Source organism: Arachis duranensis, chromosome 3, assembly GCF_000817695.3.
Source record: "Arachis duranensis cultivar V14167 chromosome 3, aradu.V14167.gnm2.J7QH, whole genome shotgun sequence".
In the NCBI taxonomy this organism is placed as follows: domain Eukaryota; kingdom Viridiplantae; phylum Streptophyta; class Magnoliopsida; order Fabales; family Fabaceae; genus Arachis; species Arachis duranensis.
Window position 1 is genome coordinate 80,876,092 of NC_029774.3, and position 27,362 is coordinate 80,903,453.

The 27,362-nt window shown below is 36.7% G+C and overlaps 1 non-coding gene across 1 annotated transcript; it reads right to left on the reverse strand.

The window, feature by feature from the left end:
- Positions 1-8,668: 8,668 nt before the first annotated feature.
- LOC127746133 (small nucleolar RNA R71) lies at positions 8,669-8,772 on the reverse strand. Its single transcript, XR_008007752.1, has one exon. It is a non-coding gene; the product is annotated as a small nucleolar RNA R71 (small nucleolar RNA).
- Between the last annotated feature and the right edge of the window lie 18,590 nt (positions 8,773-27,362).

A 27,362-nucleotide genomic window follows, 5' to 3' on the forward strand; every position in this document is an offset into this window, starting at 1 on the left:
ATTTATGCATCAATTACTTACTCCTGTAAACCCTAGTAGCTAGTCTAGTATAAATAGGATAAGTTACTATTGTATTAGACATCTTTTGACAGTTTAATCTTTGACTGTTTAGTCTTTGATAATTCGGTCCTTTGATCATTCAGGGGGCTGGCCATTCGGCCATGCCTGAACCTTTCACTTATGTATTTTCAACAGTGGAGTTTCAGCACACCATAGATTAAGGGTGTGGAGCTCTGCTGTACCTCAAGTTTCAATACAATTATTATTACTTTCTATTCAATTCTCTCTTATTCTTATTCCAAGATATACGTTGCACAACACTTTGATAAATGTGATGATCCGTGACACTCATCATCATTCTCACCTATGAACGCGCGTGATTGACAACCACTTCCGTTCTACTTGATGCCCTACATACAGCTTGCCATGGAAAGGAGTAAGAAGGATTGGATGAATGTAATAAGAAAATAGAGATACGAGAAGAGCATAGCATCTTCACACACTTATCTGAAATTCCCACTATTAATTTACATAAGTATTTCTATCCCTTTTATTTTCTTTTTATTAATTAATTTTCGAAACCCAAAACCTTTTAATCTACCTAACTGAGATTTACAAGGTAACCATAGCTTGCTTCATACCAACAATCTCTGTGGGATCGACCCTTACTCACGTAAGGTTTATTACTTGGACGACCCAGTACACTTGCTGGTTAGTTGAACGTAGTTGTGATCACATATGCCAAAGAGCCATTAAATAAATCTCATGCAAATACAAAGAGGGCAATCACAATTTCGTCCACCACCAACATTCATAAATTTCAACTTCAAATATGCACTATTTACTCCATACATTCAGAAAATAAAGGCAAATGACACCACATCAAACTAATTAAACTAATCTTATTTTAAACTTGAAATTCATGCATCTTTCAGTTCTTTTCAAATAAAAATTTTTCATTTAAGCAAGGTGAGGGATATATAGAATATTTTACAACTTAAAGACATCAAATGCAAATGATCATGCAACTAGAACAAGAGAAAAAATAAACAGACAGGCAAAAAATAGAAAAACAATAGAAAATGAGTAATAGAGAACGAATCCACCTGAATGATGGTGGCCAGTGCTCCTCCTTGAGGATCTCATATAGTGCTTGATCTCTTCTATGTCACTCCTTTGTCTTTGTTGAGGCAGCTGCACAGGTTCATATGAATGCTTTCCGGTTTGCTCCATCCTTTCTTCTATACTTAAGAGAGGTAGAAGTCATAAAGCAGAGCTTTTGCAACACCAAACTTAAGAGTTTTGCTTGTCCTATAGCAAATATGATCACTGGGGAAAAAGAAGGTGGGGTAAGTGGAGCTTCTGTGGGGCCTCTTAGTCCTGAGAAGCTAGGGAACTCCAGATTCCCTGCTTTTCTGCACTGGCGTTTGAACGTCCAGGGGTTGCTCCTTGGCTGGCGTTCAACTTTGTCACTCCATTTGGAGTATTCTGTTTTCACTGATGTGAATCATGTCTCTTGACTGATGCACATGACCATGACTCTAAAACTGAAAGAAAAACAAAATGAAAATAAAATAAATAAGGTTGAGTAAAGTTAGGTTGCCTCCCAACAAGTGCTCTTTTAAAGTCACTAGCATGACCTTTAGCTCCTTATAGAGGAGAGTATGGGCTCAGATTTTTGCCCTTGACAGTGAATTTTTTGCCTATCCTCTCATGAATTAGCTCTACATGCTCTAGAGATAAGACACGGTTTACTGTATGAGGTGAGGCTAGCTTCTTAGTGAAGACAATTCTCATGCCAGGTGAGAGGCCTTCAGTTGGGACTTTCTTGTCCTTCTAGCCTTTAGGTACTTTCTTTTTAGTACCTTTATACTTAGAGCTTGTTGATGGCTTCCCAACACCAAACTTAGAATTAATGTATGGGGCTCTGTAAAGCTCTGCAAAGAAAGAGAGGGTTGGCATAGTAAGCTTTGGACAACTATCTCTCTTTTAGAGGGAGAATTGGGGCGAGGCATCTTGAATAAGATGTGGTCCTCACCTAACTTTAGGGTTAGTTCTCCCTTAGCCACATCAATGATAACATTAACTGTGGCTAGGAAAGGTCTTCCAAGGATAACACAGTCATCCTCATCCTCTCCTATGTCTAAGACTAAGAAATCTGCAGGGATCTAGTGGTTTTCAACTTTAACCAAGACATCCTCTACTAAGCCATATGGCTTCTTCATAGTCTTGTCTGCCATCTCTAAAGAGATGTGGGTAGCTTGTACCTCAAGGATGCCTAGCTTCTTCATTATAGAGAGTAGTATGAGGTTGATGCTTGACCCTAAATCACACAGAGCCTTTTCAAAGGCAATGGTGCCTATGGTGCAAGGAATTAGAAAGCGTCCAGGATCTGGAAGCTTCTGAGGTAGCACTTGCTGAACCAAAGCATGAAGTTCTTTGGTAAGCAATGGAGGTTCTTCCCCCAGAGGCTTTGTACCAAATAGTTTGGTATTCAACCTTATAAGAGCTCCTAGGTACCGAGCAACTTGATCTTCCCTAGTGTCTTCTGTAAGAACCGCAACCCAAATTAAGTGATTATATTGCCCAAATTAGATTCTAAAAAGTTGGAGTGAGAATTTGAGGATTTAAAGGTGATTTTTTGGACTCAGTGGGTCTTTCTGAGTCAGAAAATGTGCTATTGCGAAAACCAGTAAAAAAACCGTGAACCGGCAGTTGAACTGGTTGAACCGATTCAAGTCTGCCCGGTGTTGCACGAGAAAAAGTGGAAACAGTCAAAAACCTTAGAAAAACATTAGAAATGGAAAACCATGCTTTAATTTTAAAGGTTTAGCCCGGAGTTGGGCTAAGCGAACTAAAAATGGTAACGGGTTAGACGGGCCCAAGTTGGGCCCAAGCCCAACATATATAAGGGTTCATTTAATGAACCCATGCAGCCACAACACCATTAAACACACACACACTCAGCAGCAAAGAAAAGAAAGAAAAGGAAGAACAAAATACTATTTACACATCTCTTCTTTTCGCGATATCTCGAGCTACGGTGCTTCGATTTGCGTGCCATCAGCGACTACGCGTTCGTTATGAAGAGCTCTACAAAGCCCATATAAGAAACTGGTATAAAAAGCTTGAAATCATCTCAGTTCTTCTCTAAAAAATTTTGGATTTTTTAGGGCTTTGGGCTAAATGAGTTTTTATGATTTTGGATGTTTAGGTTTGCTCTAATCCTTGCTTGGCATTGGATTTTGGCTATCAAATCTGTTGGAAAAGGTAAGAGACATTAAACCCTTGTGATATTGTGTTTAAATGGAACCCTAGGTTGATTTGTGATGGTTTATGCATATACAGTTTAATTATTGTGAGTTTGGAGCTTGTTGGAGTTACATTGGTGGCTTGGTTGTCGTTGGAAGCTCATTGGGTGCTAAATTTTGAGTTTTAGTTCATATAGGGAATCGGCCAAGGTATGGTTTTGGTTTCCTCTGTGTAATATATAATATTTCTAGACACTTAGACTAGAGACCCACTTGCATTGAGATGCGAGGTCGGTGGCAAGAGTATCCCGCTCTCATCCCTTCGGATCAATAGAGCATGCAGGCGCAAAATCTTGGACAGTGATCCAAGCACTATATCTCGGGGGTTCCCATATGATGATTCCGAAGGGCGACGTCTCCATGGAGATTTATCGGCTTGGCAATTGAACCGACAGTGTGATATCATAGCCAATAAGGCTGGCATTCATCATTTGCATTTTCTATCTGTTTGTATGCTTTGCTGACCTGTAATTTTACACCTAATGAATAACATGCCTATTTTCTTACTTGAATGATAAACCACTATTTTATGATATTTCTTGTACTCAATTGAGTGGTTTCTATCAAGTCTTTGCTCACTTATTCATATAAATTGCATCGTTTTACAATTCCGTCCTTATTCCTTAATATATGTGAAAATATGTTTCCTAGACCATAAAATTATTAATTTTAATTATCCTTTATTACCATTCGATGCCATAATCCGTGTGTTAAGTATTTTCAGGCTTTATAGGGCAGGAATGGCTTAAAGGACAGGAAGGAAACATGCAAAAATGGAAGGAACGCGTGAAAATGAAATTTTGACGAAAATGGCAGCGACGCACATGCATGGACGATGCGGACGCGTGACTCGGTGGAGCCTAAGCGACGTGCACGCATGGACGACGTGGACACATGCCTAGCGCAAAGCACGAGCAACGCGTACGCGTGACTGACGCGTACGCGTGACAAGGAAAACTTCCAAATGATGCGCACGCGTGACGGACGCCACGTGTAGAAAATTGAAGAAAACATCCTCAGCGATTTCTGGACTCCTTTTCGACCCAAATCCAAGCCCAGAAAACACATATTAGAGACTATAAAGTGGGAAAATGCATCCATTTAAGGAAAAACATAGACAAAACATTCATTGTTCACAATTTTTAGGTTTTAGATGTAGTTTCTAGAGAGAGAGGCTCTCTCCTCTCTCTTAGGATTAGGATTCCTCTTAAAGGTTAGGTTTACTTCTTCATCATTCCAGGTTCAATGTTCCTTTACTTTAATTTCTCTTTTACTTTTATTTATTCTATTATTTTAGTTTGTTAATATTCGTTTATGAACTCCATGTTAGGATTGATTTTCTTATTTAATACACATTGAGGTATTTCAGATTTAAGATTGCTTTCTTCAAATTCATGTTATTGATGCTTCCAATTTAATTTAGATTTTCCCCCTTTGCTTTGGTTGAGTAATTGGTGACACTTCAGTTATCAAACTCCTTTGTGATTGAAAATTGGAATTTGCTAATTGATTTGGATCCCTCTAAAGCTAGTCTTTCCATAGGAGTTGACTAGGACTTGAGGAATCAAATTGATTAGTCCATGATGAGCGGATAATTTATACGCTTTTTGGCATTGTTTTTACATAGTTTTTAATATGTTTTAGTTAGTTTTTAGTATATTTTTATTAGTTTTTATGCAAAAATCACATTTCTGGACTTTACTATGAGTTTGTGTGTTTTTCAATGATTTTAGTTATTTTCTGGCTGAAATTGAGGGACCTGAGCAAAAATCTTATTCAGAGGCTGAGAAAGGACTGAAGATGCTGTTGGATTCTGACTTTCCTGCACTCAAAGTGGATTTTGTGGAGCCATAGAAGCCCAATTGGCGCGCTCTCAATTTTATTGGAAAGTTGACATCTTGGGCTTTCCCAAAATGTATAATAGTCCATACTTTTCCCAAGATTTGATGGCCCAAATTGGCGTCCAAAATTCCACTAGAGACCTTTTCTGGCGTAAAACGCCAGAACTGGCACCAAAGCTGGAGTTAAACGCCCAAATTGTCACTAAAACTGGCATTTAAACTCCAAGAAGAGCCTATGCACGTGAAAGCTTTAATGCTCAGCCCAAACACACACCAAGTGGGCCCTGGAAGTGGATTTCTACACTATCTACACTTAGTTACTCATTTTCTGTAAACCTAGTTTACTAGTTTAGTATAAATAGCACTTTTTACTATTTTATTCATATCTTTAGATCATTTTTGAGACTATCTTTGGATCACTTTTGATCTCTTGATCACGTTTTGGGGGCTGGCCATTCGGCCATGCCTGGACCTTCATCACTTATGTATTTTCAACGGTGGAGATTTTACACCTCAAAGATTAAGGTGTGGAGCTCTGCAGTTCCTCATGAATTAATGCAAAGTACTATTGTTTTCATATTCAATTCACGCTTATTCTTGTTCTAAGATATTCACTCGTACTTCAACCTGATGGATGTTATGATCCGTGACACTCATCATCACCCTCCCTTGTGAACGTGTGCTTGACAACCACCTCCGTTCTATCTGCGAGAGCTTGAGCGTGTATCTCTTGGCCTCCTGGTTCACGACACATGGTTGCCTTTCCTGACAACAGAGCCTTCCATTCCGTGAGATTAGAGTCTTCGTGGTATAAGTTAAAATCAATTGGCAGCATTCTTGAGATCCGGAAAGTCTAAACCTTGTCTGTGGTGTTCCGAGTATGATCTCGGATGGGAAGACTGTGACGAGCTTCAAACTCGTGACTGTTGGGCACAGTGATAGTTTGCAAAAGGATCAATGGATCTTATTCTGACATGATCGAGAACCGACAGCTGATTAGCCATGCGGGAAACCGTAGCGGACATGTTTTCACTGAGAGGACTGATGGTAGCCATTGACAACGGTGATCCACCAACATACAACTTGCCATGGAAGGGAGAACGCATGATTGGATAAGAACAATAGGAAAGCAGAGGCTCAGAGGGAACAAAGCATCTCCATACGCTTATCTGAAATTTCCACCAATGAATTGCATAAGTATCTCTATCCTATTTTATGTTTTATTTCTCTTTTAATTATCAAAACCCCATAATCATTTGAATCCGCCTGACTGAGATTTACAAGATGACCATAGATTGCTTCAAGCCAACAATCTCTATGGGGTTCGACCTTTACTCATGTAAGATATTACTTGGACGACCCATTGCACTTGCTAGTCAGCTACGTGGAGTTGTGAGAGAAGTGTGAACTCACGATTTTGTTTACCAAGTTTTTGGCGCCGTTGCCGGGGATTGTTCAAGTTTGGACAACTGATGGTTCATCTTTTTGCTTAGATTAGGTAATTTTCTTCTTGTTCTATTTTCAAAAATTTTTCAAAAATCTTTCAAAAAAATATTTTTTCTAATTTTCGAAAATTTTTCAAAAAAATAAATTTAATAAAATCATAAAAACAAAAAAAAATTGTGTTTCTTGTTTGAGTCTAGAGTCAAATTTTAAGTTTGGTGTTAATTGCATGTTTTTATTTTTCTAGTATTTTTCGAAAACTCATGCATATGTTCTTCTTGATCTTCAAGTTGTTCTTGATGATTGTCTTTGTTTGATCTTGTGATTTTCTTGTTTTGTGTCTTTTCTTGTTTTTCATATGCATTTTCGAATTTTTAGAGTCAAAAAGTTTAAAAATTTCTAAGTTTTGTGTCTTGCATGTGTTTCTTTTCTTAAAAATTTTTCAAAAAAATAAGTTCTTGATGTTCATCATGATCTTCAAAGTGTTCTTGGTGTTCATCTTGACATTCAAAGTGTTCTTGCATGTTTTCTTTGTTTTGATTTTAAATTTTCATGTATTGAGTCATTTTGTTATTTTTCTCTTTCTTCAATAAAATTCAAAAATAAAAAATATCTTTTCTTTATTTCACTCATAAAATTCGAAATTTTGGGTTGACTTAGTCAAAGATTTTTAAAATTTAGTTGTTTCTTGTTAGTCAAGTCAAAATTTCAATTTAAAGATTCCATCTTTTCAAATCTTTTTTCAAAAATCAAATCTTTTTCATTTTTCTTCTTAATATTTTCGAAAATTTTATAAATTGATTTTCAAAATCTTTTTCTTATTTTTATTTCATATTTTCAAAAACCTTGCTAACAATTAAGGATTTGATTCAAAAAAATTTCAAGTTTGTTACTTTCTTGTTAAGAAAGGTTCAATCTTTAAATTCTAGAATCATATCTTTTAGTTTCTTGTTAGTTAACTCATTAATTTTAATTTTAAAAATCAAATATTTTTAATTTCTTTTCGCAATCATATCTTTTCAAACATATCTTTTTTCAATCAAATCTTTTTCAAATCATATCTTTTTCAAATTTTAATTTCAAAATCTTTTTCTAACTTTTTATCTTTTCAAAACTTACTATTTATTATCTTTTTCAAAACCACCTAACTACTTTTTCACTTCTCATTTTCGAAAATCACCTTCCTCTTTTCATAAATCTTTTTAATTAACTAATTGTTTTAAACTCTAATTTTATTCCTTTCTTAATTTTCAAATACTAACTAATATTTAAAATAAAAACAAAAATATTTTTTCTTTTCTTTTATTTAATATTTGAATTCCCTCTTTCTCATCTCTTTCTATTTATTTATTTATTTACTAACTCTTCTTTCCTTCTTAAAATTCAAACATTCTCTCCCTCTCTGTGTTCGAATTCTCTTTATTTTTTCTCTACCTCATTCTTCTCTTCTTCTCTTCTTTTACTTACATAAATAAATCTCTATACTGTGACATAGAGGATTTCTCTTCTTTTCCGTTCTCTTCTTTTTCACATGAGTAAGAACAAGGATAAAGATATTCTTGTTAAAGCTGATCCTGAACCTGAAAGGATTCTAAAGAGGAAGCTAAGAGAAGCTAAAGCACAACTCTTTGGAGAGGACCTGACAGAAATTTTTGAAAAAGAAGAAGACATGGTAGCCGAAAATAACAACAATGCCAAAGATGCAAGGAAGATTCTTGGTGACTATGCTGCACCAACTTCCAACTTCTATGGAAAAAGCATCTCAATTCCTGCCATTGGAGCAAACAACTTTGAGCTTAAACCTCAATTAGTTTCTCTAATGCAGCAGAACTGCAAGTTTCATGGACTTCCATCAGAAGATCCTCATCAGTTCTTATCTGAATTCTTGTAGATCTGTGATACTGTTTAGACCAATGGGTTGATCCCGAGGTCTACAAACTTATGCTTTTCCCCTTTGTTATGAGAAACAGAGCCAGGACATGGTTGGACTCACAACCTAGAGAAAGCCTGAACTCTTGCGATAAGCTGGTCAATGCTTTCTTGACCAAATTCTTTTCACCTCAAAAGATGAGTAAGCTCAGAGTGGATGTCCAAACCTTCAAACAGAAGGAAGGTGAATCCCTCTGTGATGCTTGGGAAAGATACAAGCAATTAACCAAAAGGTGGCCTTGTGACATGTTTCTAGAATGGAGCATCATATGTATATTATGTGATGGTCTGTTTGAGTTATCCAAGATGTCGTTGGACCACTCTGCTGGTGGATCTCTTCATCTAAAAATGCCTGCAAAAGCCCAGGAACTCATTGAAATGGTTGCAAATAACCAATTCTTGTACACTTCTAAGAGAAATCTTGTGAATAATGGGGTAACTCAAAAGAAAGGAGTTCTTGAGAATTGATACTCTGAATGCCATATTGGTTAAGAACAAAATATTGACTCAGCAAGTCAATGTGATTTCTCAGAATCTGACTGGATTGCAAACTGCATCCGGTAGTGCTAAAGAAGCCTCCTCTAAAGGAAAAGCTTATAACCCTGAGAATTCTGCAATGGAAGAGGTAAATTACATGGCATAATCCTATGGAAACACCTATAATCCTTCATGGAGGAATCATCCAAATTTCTCATAGAAGGATCAATAGAAGCCTCAACAAGGCTTCAATAACAATAATAGTGGGAGAAATAGGTTTGGCAATAGCAAACCTATTCTATCATCTTTTCAGCAACGGATAGAGAATTCTAAGCAGAGCCTCTCTGGCTTAGCAAACATAGTCTCTGATCTATCTAAAGCCACTATCAGTTTCATGACTAAGGCACGGTCCTCCATCAGAAATTTGGACGCACAAGTGGATCAGCTGAGTAAAAGAGTTATTGAAACTCATCCAAGTACTCTCCCAAGCAATACAGAAGAGAATCCAAAAAGAGAGTGCAATGCCATCTACACGTCCAACATGGCCGAACCTGTGGTGGAGGGAAAGGCAGTGATTCCAAGTGAAGAAGACCTCATGGGACGTCCACTGGCCAACAAGGAGTTCCCTATTGAGGAACCAAAGGAATCTGATGCTCATCTAGAGACCATATAGATTCCACTAAACTTCCTATTACCATTCATGAGCTCTGATGAAGTCATTGCTGAAGAGCATGTTGCTCAGTATTTAGGAGCAATCATGAAGCTGAATGCCAAGTTATTTTGTAATGAGACTTGGGAGGATGAACCTCCATTGCTCATTAATGAACTAAACGCGTTGGTTCAGCTGAAGATACCTCAAAAGAAACCGGATCCAGGAAGGTTCTTAATATCTTGCACCATTGGCACCATGACCTTTGAGAAGGCTCTATGTGACTTGGGGTCAGGCATTAACCTCATGCCATTCTCTGTAATGGAAAAACTAAGAATCTTTGAGGTACAAGCTGCAAGAATCTCACTGGAGATGGCAGACAAATCAAAGGAACAGGCTTATGGACTTGTAGAGGATGTCTTGGTAAAGGTTAAAGGCCTTTACATCCTTACTGACTTTATAATCCTAGACACTAGGAAGGATGAGGATGAATCCATCATCTTTGGAAGATCCTTCCTAGCCACAGCAAAGGATGTGATTGATGTAGATAGAGGAAAGCTAGTCCTTCAAGTGAATGAGGACTACTTTGTGTTTAAGGCACAAGGATCGTCTTTTGTAAACATGGGGAAGAAGCATGAAAAGCTTCATTCAATTCTCTCCTTGCAGAGTCAAGCAAAGCCCCCACATTCAAACTCTAACTTTGGTGTTGGGAGGCCATAATCATGCTCTGAGCACCTGTGAAGCTCTGTAAGAGCTTCTTGTCAAGCAATTGACATTAAAGAATCACTTATTGGGAGGCAACCCAATTTTATTTATCTATATTAATCACTCTTTCATTTTGTTTTCTATTATTATTTTATGTTTTCTTTAGGATGATGATCATGTGGAGTCACAAAGATAACTGCAAAAATTAAAGAAAAATAAAAAATAGCATCAAAAATGGCATACCCTGAAGGACGAGCTTACTGGCGTTTAAACGCCAGTAAGGATACCAAAATGGGCATTTAACACCCAGCCTGGCACCATTCTGGGCATTTAAACACCAGAAATGGGCAGCAATCTGGCATTTAAATACCAGAACTGGCAGGCAAACTGGCGTTTAAATGCTAGTAAAGGTATAAAAATGGGCGTTTAAATGCCTAGTCTGGCACCTTTCTGGGCGTTTAAACACCAGAAAAGGGTAGCAGACCAGCGTTTAAACACCAGAAAAGGGCAGCAACCTGGCGTTTAAACGCCAAAAATGCCACACAGAGGGCGTTTGAACACCGAGGTCCAGGGATGAGAACTCCTTGACACCTCAGGATCTGTGGACTCCACAGGATCCCTACCTACCCCAACTCACTCTCCCCCTTCTTCACACCTTTCCATAACACCCTTTGCACCACTCACACCCACCCACTCAAATTCAAACCATTCCCCTCCCAAAACACTCCCAACCCCACATGATCGAATCGTTTACACACATTCTTCTCCTTCTTTCTTTCTTCTTTTACTCGAGGACGAGCAACCTTTTAAGTTTGGTGTAAAAAAAGCATTACTTTTTGTTTTTCTATAACCATTAATGGCACCTAAGACCGGAGAAACCTCTAGGAAGAGGAAAGGGAAGGCAGTTGCTTCCAACTTCGAGTCATCGGAGATGGAGAGATTCATCTCAAAACCCATCACTAGAAAGAGAAAGGAGCACCAAAAGCACTAAGGATGGAGCACCAAGAGCACTCCATTATCCTCCATGAAATTAGAGAAGACCAAAGAGCCATGATGGAGGAGCAACAAAGGCAAGGAAGAGACATTGAGGAGCTTAGCATGAGGACATGCTAATGTTTAAGTATAGGGAGGTTGATAAACCACTATTTTATGATATTTCTTGTACTCAATTGAGTGGTTTCTATCAAGTCTTTGCTCACTTATTCATATAAATTGCATGGTTTTACAATTCCGTCCTTATTCCTTAATATATGTGAAAATATGTTTCCTAGACCATAAAATTATTAATTTTAATTATTCTTTATTACCATTCGATGTTGTGATCCATGTCTTGAGTATTTTCAGGCTTTATAGGGTAGGAATGGCTTAGAGAAGAGGAAGGAAACATGCAAAAGTGGAAGGAACACGCAAAAATAAAGTTTTGACGGAAATGGCAGCGACGGGCACGCATGGATGACGCGGACGCGTGACTCGCACAGAGCCCAAGCGACGCGCACGCGTGGATGACGCGGACGTATGCCTAGCACAAAGAGTCATGCGTACACGTGACAAGGAAAACTTCCAAATGACGCGCACGCGTGACAGACGCCACGTGCAGAAAATTGCAGAAAACGTCCCCAGCAATTTTTGGACTCTTTTTCAGCCCAAATCCAAGCCCAAAAAGCACAGATTAGAGACTATAAAGTGGGAGAATGCATCCATTAAAGAAAAACATAGACACAACATTCATTATTCACAATTTTTAGGTTTTAGATGTAGTTTCTAGAGAGAGAGGCTCTCTCCTCTCTCTTAGGATATAGGATTAGGATTCCTCTTAAAGGTTAGGTTTACTTCTTCTTTATTCCAGCTTCAATGTTCTTTTACTTTAATTTCTCTTCTACTTTTATTTATTCTATTATTTTAGTTTGTTAATATTGGTTTATGAACTCCATGTTAGGATTGATTTTCTTATTTAATACACATTGAGGTATTTCAAATTTAAGATTGCTTTCTTCAAATTCATTTTATTGATGCTTCCAATTTAATTTAGATTTTTTCCCCTTTGCTTTGGTTGAGTAATTGGTGACACTTGAGTTATCAAACTCAGCTGTTGATTGAAAATTGGAATTTTCTAATTGATTTGGATCCCTCTAAAGCTAGTCTTTCCATAGGAGTTGACTAGGACTTGAGGAATCAAATTGATTAGTCCACTTGACTTTCCGTTATTTAGTAAGGGTTAACAAAGTGGGAGCAATAAACAATTCTCATCACACCTGATAAGGATAACTAGGATGAGATTTCCAGTTATTATACCTTGCAAGGGTGTTCATGATAATTAATTTACTTTATTGCTAATTTATTTCCTTGTTCCTTATTTCAAAAATCCAAAAAGATACTTTTCCATAACCAATAATAAATCATACTTCCCTGCAATCCCTTGAGAGGCGACCCGAGGTTTAAATACTTCGGTTATAAATTCTACTAGGTTTGCTTTAGTGACAAACAAGTTTTTTTGTACGAAAGGATCTTTGTTGATTTAGAAACTATACTTACAACGTGATTATTCTGATGAAATTCTTTACCAGTAGAAATCAATTCGTCATTCAACTACTTGCTTTATATGCTTCTACTTGTGCTTTACTTGCATTGCTATTAATTGTGTATTCTTCTGGGATTGAGGAGGTTTGGAAGGCGGTGGCAATGGGATCGCATGGAGGATAGGTTGGTGAAGGCTATGGGACAGTGGTGTTTGGTTAGAATAGGAATTCCTTAAGATAGAGTACCCTGTCTATTTATGTTAAAATATATATGATACTTATTTGTTTTAGTCTACCTTAAGATTGAATCTTGTGATGGATATGAAGTCTAAGATTGCCTTTGGCATCCCGAGGTCTTATATCTTACATCACTGGGCACTGTTACCATATTGAGAACATCCGGTTCTCATACCATATTTCTGTTGTGTTTTTAAGATGCAGGTCGTAACCCACCGCGGTGAGTTACTTTGATGGTGACAGGAGCAGAGGATATCTATCTGCTTTTAAAGTCCTTTTGTCTCTTTTGTATATGTCTCTCATCTTTTTTATTTTGCTTTGCCTAGAGGCTTGAATTTGAGAGATCAAAACTTGTATAAGCTATTTTTACTATCTAGTTTCGTGTATGGTTTATATATGGCTAGTCGGCTTAAACTCCGTGAGCCGTGGCTAGAGTCTTATGATAATATACTATTATACTATATATTTTGTTATTTTATACATGTTCCTTGTGCCTTAAGTCAGTAGCTTCGTTAGCACATTTTGCGCTTTTAAAATCCTATTTTTGAGTTGTATCCTTCATCAAGCTTCTAGATTGTTCGTGCACGGATTTGTGATCATCAACAATGGCTCCAGAGACTTGGTAGCACTCTCAAATGTGAATCACACTTAGTCACAACTCCGCACAACTAACCAGCAAGTGCACTGGGTCGTCCAAGTAATACCTTACGTGAGTAAGGGTCGATCCCACGGAGATTGTTGGTATGAAGCAATCTATGGTCATCTTGTAAATCTCAGTCAGGCTGATTCAAATATGATTGGATTAGATATTCAAAAGATAAATAAAATAAATAGGAAATAAAGATAAAGTTACTCATGTAATCCAATGGTGGAAATTTCAGATAGGTGCATGGAGGTGCTGTGTTCCTTCCGAATCTCTACTTTCTTATTACATTCATCCAATCCTTCTTACTCCTTTCCATGGCAAGCTGTATGTAGGGCATCACCGTTGTCAATGGCTACATCCCATCCTCTCAGTGAAAAAGGTTCAAATGCTCTGTTACAGCACAGCTAATCATCTGTCGATTGTCAATCAGGTTGGAGTAGAATCCAGTGATTCTTTTACGTCTGTCACGAACACCCAGCCTTCAGGAGTTTGAAGCTCGTCACAGTCATTCAATCCCGGAATCCTACTCGGAATACCACAGACAAGGTTAGACTTTCTGGATTCCCATAAATGCCGCCATCAATTCTAGCTTATACCACGAAGATTCTGATCAAGGAATCCAAGAGATATGCGCCCGGCCTAAGGTAGAATGGAAGTGGTTGTCAATCACGCGCGTTCATAGGTGAGAATGATGATGAGTGTCATGGATCATCACATTCATCAAGTTGAAGTGCAACGAATATCTTAGAACAGGAATAAATCAAATTGGATAGAAAATAATAATAATTGCATTGAAACCTGAGGTACAGCAGAGCTCCACACCCTTAATCTATGGTGTATAGAAACTCCACCATTGAAAATACATAAGTGAAAGATTCAGGCATGGCTGAATGGCCAGCCCCCATGATCTTAGAACTAAACGTCCAAAGATGTCTAATACAATAGTAAACTATCCTATTTATACTAGACTAGCTACTAGGGTTTACAGGAGTAAGTAATTGATGCATAAATCCACTTCCAGGGCCCACTTGGTGTATGTTTAGGCTGAGCTTGATGTATCCACGAGCTGAGGCTTTTTTTGGAGTTGAACGCCAAGTTGTAAGGTGTTTTGGGCGTTCAACTCCGGTTCATGACGTGTTTCTGGCGTTTGACTCCAGACAGCAACATGAAACTGGCGTTGAGCGCCAGTTTACGTCGTCTAATCACGAATAAAGTATGGATTATTATATATTTCTGGAAAGCTCTGGATGTCTACTTTCCAACGCCGTTGAGAGAGTACCATTAGGAGTTCTGTAGCTCCAGAAAATCTATTTCGAGTGAAGGGAGGTCAGATTCCAACAACATCAGCAGTCCTTTGTTAGCCTCCTATCAGAGTTTTGCTCAGGTCCCTCAATTTTAGCCAGAAAATACCTGAAATGACAGAAAAACACACAAACTCATAGTAAAGTCTAGAAATGTGAATTTAGCATAAAAACTAATGAAAACATCCCTAAAAGTAACTAGATCATACTAAAAACTACCTAAAAACAATGCCAAAAAGCGTATAAATTATCCGCTCATCAATTGTTCTCTTCTTTCTATACATATTATATTTATGAGCTTAAATCTATCATAATCCTTGATTAACCTTTGCTTTACAACGCGAGGTAAAGCTTAGGCTAATTAGGGTGTTACATCTTCATCCTCACGTGAGGATGAGTAGCCATCAAAACTTATGCACTAAAGAAGTGCATTCAAATGAACCTCTATTGTCTTTATGATTTCCTTTGGTTCTGGGCTGGTCGGCGTTAAATGCCCAGTGAAAGCTTCTTCACTGGCGTTCAATGCCTTCCCATTCTCCTTCAATTCGGCCTCAACCTACATGGTTATGGCCTTGCACTCTTCTTTAGGATTAACCTCAGTATTAGTAGGAAGAGTGTCAGGAGGGATCTCAGGGATCCTCTTACTCAGTTGACCAACTTGTACCTCCAAGTTTCTAATGGAAGACCTTGTTTCATTAATGAAATTATGAGTGGTCTTAGTGAGACTGGCTAGAAACCATAATGGCTAAGTCAGAAAGGCTCTGTTTAGAGGTTTTCATGTTCCCTTGAGAAGATGGGAATGGTGGTCTATTGTTGAACCTATTCTGGTTCCTACCACCTAGATTGAAACCTTGCTGAGGTTTCTGTTGATCCTTCCATGAGAGGTTAGGATGATTCCTCCATGAAGGGTTGTAAGTGTTTCCATAGGATTCTCCCATGTAATTCACCTACTCCTTGGTGGGTTGATCAAGATCATAAGCTTCTTCTTCAAGAGAAGCTTCCTGATTACTGCCAAGTGCAGTTTGCATCCCAGTGAGATGTTGAGAGATCATGTTGACCTGTTGGGTCAAGATCTTATTCTGAGCCAAGATGTCATTCAGAGTCTCAACTTCATGAACTCTTTTCTTTTGAGAGATTTCATGGTTTACAGGATTCCTCTCAGAGGTGTACATAAATTAGTTATTTGCAACCATCTCAATGAGTTCTCTAGCTTCTGCAGGTATTTTCTTTAAGTGGAAAAATCCACCTATAGAGCTATCCAAGGAAATCCTGGATATCTTAGACAGACCATCATAGAACAGGCCTATGATGGACCACTCTGAGAGCATGTCAGGACGACATCTCCTAATTAGTTACTTGTATCTTTTTCAAACTTCATAGAGGGATTCACCTTCTCTTTGTCTGAAGGTTTGAACTTCCACTCTAATCTTGCTCATCTTTTGAGGAGGAAAGAATTTAGCGAGAAAAGCATTAACTAGCTTTTCCCAAGAGTCAAGACTCTCTCTAGGCTGGGCATCTAACCAGAACTTAGCTTTGTCTCTTAAAGCAAAGGGAAAGTTCTGCTGCAGAAGAGAGACTAATTGAGACTTAAGCTCAAAATTGTTAGCTCCAATGGCAGGTACAGCAATGGTCCTGCCATAAAAGTCAGAGGTAGGCATGGTGAAGTCACCAAGGACCTTTCTGGGCTCCTCTTGTGGTTCGGCCATGTCACCCTATTCTTGTTCAAAACTTTCTGAAAGGTCTCTTCCATAGTGTTGTGCTTTAGCTTATTGTAAACGCCTCCTTAGGGTTCTTTTAGGTTTAGGATTAGGAGTCAAGAGGGGTTCTTTATCCCTGTTCTTGGTCCTAAATAAGAAGCAAAAAAAGATGGAAAGGAAGAAAGTTCTTTATAACCATTGGCAAGAAGCTCCTCCTTAAAGTTAGGATTGAAGGAAGAAGAAGAAGATAAAAAATAAAAATAAAAATAAATAAAAGAAGTAGAAGAAGATTACCTTGAAAATAGAAGATAAGAGAGGATGAAAGTTGAGAAGGAAGATGGAAAGGAAATCACAAGAAAGCTTTCTGCCAATTGGCAAGAAGCTCCAAGTGAGATGTGAAGAAGGAAGGAAAGAAGATAAAGAAGTTGAGCTAGAGTTGAAGGAAGTAGAGTTGAACAGAGAAATGTGAGAGGAGAAGAGGTATAAATAAAAAAATTAAATAAGAATTAAAATATTTTTATTTTTATTTTATTAATTAATTAATAAATTTTCAAAAATATGGTTAATAATTTAAAAATATTTTAAAATTGGTTAATGAATTTTTGAAAATAGGAGACAGAGGAGAGAGAGAAATTTTCGAAAATTAAGAGAGAAGAGAGTTAGTTAGGAGGTTTTGAAAAATAAGAGAGAGAAGATGAGAGGTAGTTTTCGAAAATTTGAGAAAGGGAGAAGTTAGTTAGGTGGTTTTTAAAAAAGATAGGAGAGAAAGAATAAGATACTAATTAAGAAAAGAAAAAAATAAAAAATAAAAATAAAAATAAAAGATAAGAAAAGAAAAGATTTAAAATCGAAATTTAAAATTAAAAAAGATAAGACAAGATTTTAAAAAAAATTGAAAAAGATATGATTTAAAAATTAGAAGTTAGAAAAAATAAGATAGGAAACAAAAGATAAGATTAGAAAATTAATTTTGAAAAAGATTTAATTTTAAAACTTTGAAACTTGAAAAGGATAAGATGAGATCTTTGAATTTTGAAAAAGATATGATATGATTTTTGAAAAAGATAATATTTAAAAATTTGAATTTTGAAAAAGATAAGATAAGATTTGAAAAAGATAAGATTTTTGAAAAAGATATGGTTTTTATTTTTGAAAAAATTTGATTTTTAAAAACTTGACAACTAAGATATGATAAGATAAAAATTTTAAAAATGAAATCTGAATTTTAAATGATATTTTCGAAAATAATGGGTGGAAATTAGTTAGAAAAGACATTTTTGATTTTTTTGAATTTATTGATGAAAGAGAAAAACACAAAAAAGACCAAGCACACTTTGAAGAAACAAAAGAACACCAATAACAAAATTTAAAGACTCAAAGAACACAAGAACATAAAAAGAAAACCAAACTTAAAAGTTTTAAGAACTAAAAGTGAATTTTCGAAAATTAAAGAAAAATAAAATGAAAACACCAAACTTAGAAACATGACACAAGATTTAACCAAAGAAAAATATTTTTGAAAATTTTTAGAAAGAAAGACACAAAGAACATAGACACATTCAAAAATTGCAAGGATTAAACAAAGAAAAGAAAAATATTTTTTTGAAAAAGGTTTAGGAAGAATTTATTTTTTTGGAATTGAAAAACAGGAAACAAGAACATGGAAGACTCAACACCAAGAACAAAAATTAAACAAAGAAAAGAAAAATAACTTTGAAAAGGTTGTTAAAAATTTTTTTCGAAAAAATAGAAGAAGAAAACAAAAATTAAAGACTCAAACAAAAATAAAAATTACCAGATCTAAGGAGAAAGACAATCCGGCAGTTTGTCCAAACTCAACAATCCCCGGCAAGAGCACAAAAAACTTTGTGCGCATGTACGCAAAACCCACACTATTTCGTACCACAATAGAAGTACCAGCAAGTGCACTGGGTTGTCCAAGTAATACCTGAGGAGTCAAGGTCGATCCCACGAGGATTGTGGCTTGAAGCAAGCTTATGGTTGTCTTGTAGGTCTTATTCAGGCGGAATCAGATGGAGTAGTTTGTATGTTGAATTTTGTATTTGTAAAACCAACTGTTTCTGGTACTACTATCATCTTTGCTTGTGAATGATCTTCTTCTATGGCAGGCTGTAAGTGATTAAAGCCACACCAATGGTCCTTGATCTCCTCTGCTACAGAATGAACGCCAGGGCCCTTGTCATTCATTCCAATGGAGGGTGAAGCTCTAGCAGGCTATTCTCTTGGCGATCCTACTCAAAACGCCATAGACAACGTCAAATCTTTCGGATCAGAGAACGCTGCTTCTTTGGAATCTAGCCTATACCACGGAGACCTTAATCTCCTCGGAGATTGGCTGAACTGGTGTCTTAAGAAGTCCCAACGAAATCGTGGATTAACCATCTAAGAGATGTAAATCCATAGCTATTGGTTTGTGCTTTTCTTCCAGGTACTCACACGAACCCAAGTAGACGCGGGTGTTTGTCAGGCACGTTCGTCTTAATGTGATGAATAGAGCCAATTTGTCAGATCGTCCTATTCATCACGATGAAGGTCAGGATATACATCTTAGAGATAGATCAAACATGGATCGAAGAAGAAGAAATAGTACTTTTATTAATTCATAGGATTCAGCAGGGCTCCTCCCCTCAACCTAGGAGGTTTAGAGACTCATACTGAAAGTAAAAACACAAGGATGAAAATAATGGCAGACCTCCCTTCAACGAAGGTCTCGCCTAATGGAGAATTTAAAGAACGTAAAAGATGATTATCCAAAGATGTAAATTACACAATTTTAATCCCTTAAATACTAAACAGATGACTAGTAAGGGTAAAATAGTCTAATTAGTGCTAAAATACACTTCTCGGGCCCACTTGATGAGTTTTTGGGATGAGCTTTGATGAGATCCACGTGCATCGAGGTCTCTTTTACGTGGAATGCCAGCTAGGGGGTCCTATCTGGGCCTTTGGATGCTGGGCGCTACTCTTTGGGTATTGGACGCCTGGAAGGGGGCAAGAAACTGGCATTGGACGCCAGTTTTGGGCCTTCTAATCCAAAGCAAAGCAAAGACTATTATATATTGCTAGAAAGCTCTAGAAGTCAGCTTTCCATAGCCATTGAGAAAGCTTCATTTGGACTTCTATAGCGCTAGAAAAGTGCTTCCGAATGTAGGCAGGTCAGATTTGGACAGCATCTGCAGTGCTTTCTCTGTCTCTGAATCAGACTTCTGCTCCAGCACCCCAATTTCAGCCAAAAAATAGCTGAAATTTCCCAAAAGTACAAAAACTCATAGTAGAATCCAAAAATGTGAATTTAACACTAAAACCTGTAAAAACTTAATAAAAACTAAATAAAAACTACTAAAAACTATATGAAAATAATGTCAAAAAGCGTATAAAATATCCGCTCATCAACTAGCGTTTAGCACCAGCTCAGCAGAGGGCTTGCACACAGTAACAAGGTGTCTGGTGCCAAATGCCTGATAATAGCGTTTAGCACCAGTTTGGCAGCAACGAATTTCTTCTTTTTACTTCTGCACGAACTCTACCAAACTCGCCCGAATTTTTCCTGAAATAAATAAAACCACAATGCCCCTCAAAGTAGCATACAAATAGGCTTCAACACTAAAAAATCAACAAACTCAATAAATTCATAGCTAAAATAGCAAGAAAATAAAGAAAAGATGCTCACACATCATTACTTTAACCAGAAAATCAACGATTTCCTGTGCCTTGATCGCATGTCGGGGTTCGTATGGGATCTAATTGGGTATATACTCAAAAAATTATTCTTTTAATAAATTTCAACAAAATATTTTTTATAATATACTTATTTGTTAAAATGCGTTATGAGGTATATATTAGCAAAATCTATAAATAGATATTCCTTTGTAGCATTTATTCTTCGTGCTGTCATTAACGACATTACATTTTACATTTAGCGACAAACAAACTCCCCATTTTTCTTCTGTAGTATTAATTGATTACTAAACACTGTAATGTCTACTAAAGCTGAAGCAACTGAGACATATCCTGCAATAAAAAGATACCATTGGAATATAATTAAACTCTATTAGTAGTATAACTAAAGTGAATTTTAATTCAGGTTATCATATAACCAAGTAGGGTTGGTTTAGTGGTTAGTTTAAAACCCAGATAAACAGTATAAAAATTAATTGCGAAAAAAATGCGTATCGGCGTTAAGATTAGCTGTACCAATTTAAGTCTGTTCGGTATTGCATGTGATGAAAAATCTCGCAAAATACTAAATAATTAATTAATAACTAATAAATAAATAAAATTATAGAAAAAAAGGATTAGAGAAATTATATTTATAATTTGGAGAAATAAAACATATTTATGGTGCGAATTAAATCACTTATCTTGAAGGTTTTCACCCAAATTTAGGCCAAAAAGTCTAAAACAAGTGAATCGGGGCGAAGTGGATCTAAGCCAACACATATATAAGCCTTACAACTTAACAAATTCAGTATTTCTCCCCCATTTGAGAAGAGAGACGCGAAATTGAGAGAAGAGAAAAGAGAGGAGAGAAAACCCTAGGAAGCCTCACCTTCAAACCTCTATAACTTTTGCTATGGAGCTCGAATTGATGAGCCACTTGCGGTCATGCAAAGGTTGTCTCCTCCTCTTCATTTCTATCTAAATAGTTTGGTGAGTAACTCGAAATTCCAGCCTCATTTTCTCATTCAAAGCTGAAATCACATTTTCTATTTGGGTATTGAGGATTTTTGGTGTTTTGATATATTGGTGTTCTAGCTTATGTTCTTGGTGGTATCCATCACTAATTTTAGTGGATAAAGGTAAATAACTCTTTTTTCCTCTTGGTTCATCAATTTATGAAAATCCTAATTTTTAACATTGTGTCAAATTGTATAATATGATGTTAGATTGGGTAATTAGAACCTTGGCTTGGTGGAATTTTGAAACGAAAAATTTGGAAGCTTGGAATTGTGATATTAAGGGACGGGTGGTAGTTTTAAGTAAGCATTTTGTAAGGTTATGTGAAAACCTAGGTTCCTTGCCCCTAGGATAAGTTGAATGAAATTGATTGTTGATATGTTTTAATAATGGTTAGTATGAGTATTAAGTTAGTTAATATATTTTTGGCATGAAATTGAGAGTATAAATAATGAGTTTTTGATAAATTGAGAGGTGCTATGTGATATTGTTGCAATTGGATATTGTGATGCATATTGGTGCTACGTTGCATGAAAATGAATATGTATGTGAAGTTTTAATCGAGAATTGGGTGTATGAATATTATAATTTGTGTAAATTGCGTCAGAGGCCATGATAGAGTGAGGAATCCTCTATGTGGTAATTTGAGGTAAGTGGTGAGAAATGTTGTATGAGAATGAGATATTTGATGATGATTGGTTGTGGATTTTGTTTGTACGAGTATACATGTTGAGGTTGTCTTAAGGAATTGGTTAAACGGGTGTTAAATGATTAGAAAGGATAGAGGATTGATAAATGTATGTTGAGAGAGCTTAGAAGTGGTATTGGAATGGTTTTGAACTAAATTGGAACTGGAATTGGTAAAAATTGTTATGTAGAAATTTTTGGAAAAAAATGAATTTTTGACGAAATTCGACGGGCCATAGCTTGGCCTTCGGACCTCTAAATTCTGTGGAACTTGTTTTAAATGAAAATTATGTTTGTATATTTTATGACGTTCAAAGAATGGACAAAAAATTACTTTTAACAAAATGGTTATTAACGTTTGAAAATCTAGTTTCAAAATTGAATTATGCAGAAATGGCAGAAAACTAAGGTCATGCATGCGCACGGCCATGCATATGCATGATGGGTGAAACATAAGTGAAATGATTTCTTTCGAGTTTTATTCGCATGCACAAAAATGGAGTTGTGTGTACACACGAGACATGTGTACGCACAACCTGCGTTTTCAGAACTGAATGTTTTACGTTGCGCGTACCATGCACACCCACAAAAGGGAACTCACGCGTACACATTAGGTATGTGTACACACGAATGTTCTGTTTTACTGAAAATGTGATTTTTAACTATTTTTTCTATTCCATTCTGTGTTTCACTTCCATAATCCCTATTTGAGTTCCAATAACTATTTTCTATGATTTGGAACAAATCTTATGCTTTTAAACTATTTTCTTAACGTTTCAAACTTTCGTAAATCCTATAATGGGTATAGAGGATAATGAGAATGAAATGATAAAATTGAATGATGAGATTGAGTTGATTTGAGAGGATAATGAGTATGAGATTATATGATTGAATGATGATGAGATTGAAATGATTCGAGAGGATAATGAGAATGAGATGACATGATTGAATCATGCAAATAAGTTGAGATGATTGAATGATGAGAATGAGTTGAGATGATTGTATGATGAGAATGAGTTGATATAATTGAATATGAGAATGAATTGATATGATTGAATAATTAGAATGAATTGATATGACTAAATGATAAAATTGAATTGATATGATTGAATGATGAGAATGATATGGTCTAATTAAATGATGAGGTTGAGTTGATATGATTGGAGGAAGAGAATGAGATTGATTAATATTTGAGCTTCTAGGATAGATGTAAACATTGTGGTTTTGTCCCGCTTTCTCCCGGATGGTATATGAGCTTTCTTGGTAGACACAAGGACTGTGATTTTGTCCCGCTTGGTCCATGATGGAATTGAGACAATTGTTGACTCCTGGTTTTAGCCCTTGCAAGGATGGTGGTGAAATCCCGCATGTTCGTGGTTCTCTCTCTGTTGGTGTAGTGTCGGACACTATATCCCAAAAGTGTGGCGGACACTATATCCCAAGAGTGTGGATGGCAATATATCCCAAGATTATGATGGATACTATATCCCAAGTTTTGTATTTTCTCGATGTGTGAATTGTGCTGGGCACTATATTCCAAGAGTGTATCGGGCACTATATCCCATATCACACAAGAAAGACTATATCCGGGATAGTTACCGAATGTGTCGGGTTCTGGAAATTTAACTGACACTTGAGCTCATGGTCAGTAGGACAGGGATACATCATTTGCATTTGTGTGTATTGTTTGGGTGTGTCGGGTACCATATTCCAAGAGTGTGTTGGACACTATATCCCTGAAGTGTGTTGGGCACTATATCCCAAGAGTGTGTCAGACACTATATCCCATGTCACACAAGAGAGATGATATCTGGGTTTCCTACTGGATGTGTCGAGTTCTGGCAATTTAACTAACATATGAGCTCATGGCCAGTAGGACACGCATACATAATTCGTATTTGTGTGTATTATTTAGGTGTGCATTTTATATCTGGCTTGCCTATTTGAATAAATGTATTTATATGCTATTTGAACTAGTTGCTTTACTTGTTATCTCTATTTGGGTATTCGTTGTATTGTCTTGTATGTGTTTGCACAAGTGAGAGATTTCTTATGTTGGCGGTGGCAACGTTGAGGTTGTTCCTGATGAAATATGGTAATTAAGATTTGAGAAAAAACTGAGAACAAAATGATAATATTGAAACTAAATCTTAATGAATTATTAAATGAGTTGGAAATCTATGATATTGACAGAGAATATGATTTGTGTAAGGGAATATTGAGATTTAAAGATCAATAATATAGTTGAAATTTAGTTTATCTATCTCGAATCGGATTAGTAAGAACCCTAGACTTGAATTTTGTGTGATTGGAGGTTAGGAATCCCTAGCGGGTTCCCAGCTAAGAATTCTGTAAGGGATGATATTCTCGCCTATTTCGGGAATTATTACATTTCAGATGCAGGTCCCGGTGCTTCTCAGTCAGCGAGAGGTTTATCTGGAAGGACAGTAAAGAAGACCTTTTATTCTGCTTGGATTTTAGACTCTTTCCTTCTTTTTGAAAAACTAATATTATGAACTTATTCTAGGAACTTGCCTTTAGAGGCTTTTGATGTAATTCGGAGAAATAAGTTATGTCTATCAAACTATTTTACTGTTGTAACTCTAGCTAGCCTAATCTTTGCGGGCCGAGACTAGTAGATACTTACACACACACACACACACGCACACGCATACACACACAAACATACACACAAACACAAACACACACACACACACACACACACACACACACACACACTTATGTATGTCTATTTACCCTTATTCTTCCTTCGAGCTTTTGATAATATACGTTTTCTGACACGCTTATGTTTACTATCAAGTGTAAATAATTGGCAAATTGTCTTGTTTTGAAGTTTTAGATATTTTCACAGGCTTCTAGTATAATATTCCTTTCTATACATTAGTATTTATAACACAGCTTGAGTCGTAGTACGAAATCATAATTGAATTATGACTTAAGCATAAAGCAATGAATGGTGTGGTGTTACATTATGGCATTATAGCAGTTCATCTTTGTGACCCTGAGGAATAGACTATTTATGCTTTAATGCATACTCTGAGTTGTGCCTGTGCTATTTAAGATATCTAATTAATATGTTTAGCATGGAGTTCATGAGCATACTTTTAAGAAATTGAAGTACTTAACTTGAGATATTGAGACTAATCACATTCATTTCACTTGTTTTGTTTGGATAGGACCCGAATGGCAACTCGTGAACGAGAAAATAGAGGAAGTGAGGGAAGCGCACCGGCAGATAACCAGCCTGAGTTCATGACTGCTATAACTAATCTCGCAAATGCCATGCAAGCAAATGCTGCATTTACTAATCATGCATTGGAGAAGATGGAGTAACATGTAGGAAAAGTGAATGATGGTGGACATGGAAACGGTGATGGACCGGAAAATCGTCAAGCTGATATTGGTCCGATGACGCTGGCTACATTTCTGAAGATGAATCCTCTACTATTCAAGCTATGGAGAAGGCATTACAAGCTTAACATGTACTTGAGCGCTGATGAGTCCATATTTGATGATGATTTTTGGCTTGAATTGGATGGATTTCATCACACAAACTCATACTTAATCACCAAAATAGCATACTTTTCAGATTTTTTTCTCTAGATTGAACCTAAATGTGAAAACATGCGTATTTGTGCTTAAATTGATCATTTTAATTGCACTTTTATTCTATTTGATACTGTGATATGTTTCGTGAGTGATTCCAGTTCCAATAAGCAAGAATGGCTAGGAAAAAGTGGAAGGAAGCATGTAAAGTGGGAGATTTCATGAAGAAAACAAAGGGGAAGCACACACAAAAGTGTGCGTACGGATAACCTTCTATGCGTACGCACAAGTGAGAAATCAGCAAGTGTGCGTACGAACACATCTGTGCATACCTGTGTGCGTATACACAAATCCCAGTGCGTGACTTCATAATGAAGCACATGACTCGCGATTTTGGGGGCCTCTTGGCCCAATTTTGGAGTTGCTGAAGCCAAGTTGAAGGCTATATCAAAGGAAAATGAACATACATCAAGGGAGCTCACTTTTACATTTAGACATATTACATAGATAATTAGGAGTAGGAGTACTGTAGAGTAGTTTTCTTTCAATTCTCTCTTAGGATTTGATGAGCGGATATTTTATATGCTTTTTGGGGGTAATTTCATGTAGATTTTAGTATGTTTTAGTTGGTTTTTAGTAGATTTTTATTAGTTTTAAGGCAAAATTCATATTTCTGGACTTTACTATGAGTTTGTGTGTTTTCCTGTGATTTCAAGTATTTTCTTGCTGAAATTAAGGGAGCTGAGCAAAAATCTGATTCAGGCGGAAAAAGAACTGCTGATGCTGTTGGATTCTGACCTCCCTATACTCGGAATGGATTTTTTTGGAAAGTAGACATCCAGGGCTTTCCAGCAATATGTAATAGTCCATACTTTGCGCGAAGATAGACGATGTAAACTGGCGTTCAATGTCAGTTCCATGTTGCAGTTTGGCGTTCAGTGCCAGAAACAGGTTACAAGTTGGAGTTCAACGCCAGAAACAGGTTATAACCTGGCGTTCAACTCTAGAAATAGCCCAGGCACGTGAGAAGCTTAAGTCTCAGCCCCAGCACACACCAAGTGGGCCCCAGAAGTGGATTTTTGCACTATCCATCCTAGTTTACTCATTTTTTGTAAACCTAGGTTACTAGTTTAGTATTTAAACAACTTTTAGAGATTTATTTTACATCTCATGACATTTTTAGATCTGAACTTTATACTCTTTGATGACATGAGTCTCTAAACTCTATTGTTGGGGGTGAGGAGCTCTGCAGCGTCTCGATGAATTAATGCAATTATTTCTGTTTTCCATTCAAACACGCTTGTTCCTATCTAAGATGTTCATTCGCGCTTCACTATAAAGAAGGTAATAATCCTTTCTCTTAGATTCCTTAATTAGAATCTTCATGGTATAAGCTAGAATCCATTGGCAGCATTCTTGAGTATCTGGAAAGTCTAAACATTGTCTGTGGTATTCCGAGTAGGATTCTGGGATTGGATGATTGTGACGAGCTTCAAACTCGCGAGTGTTAGGCGTAGTGACAAACGCAAAAGGATCAATGAATCTTATTCCGACATGATCGAGAACCGATAGATGATTAGCCGTGCTGTGACAGAGCATTTGGACCTTTTTCACTGAGAGAATGGGAAGTAGCCATTGACAACGGTGATGCCCCTACA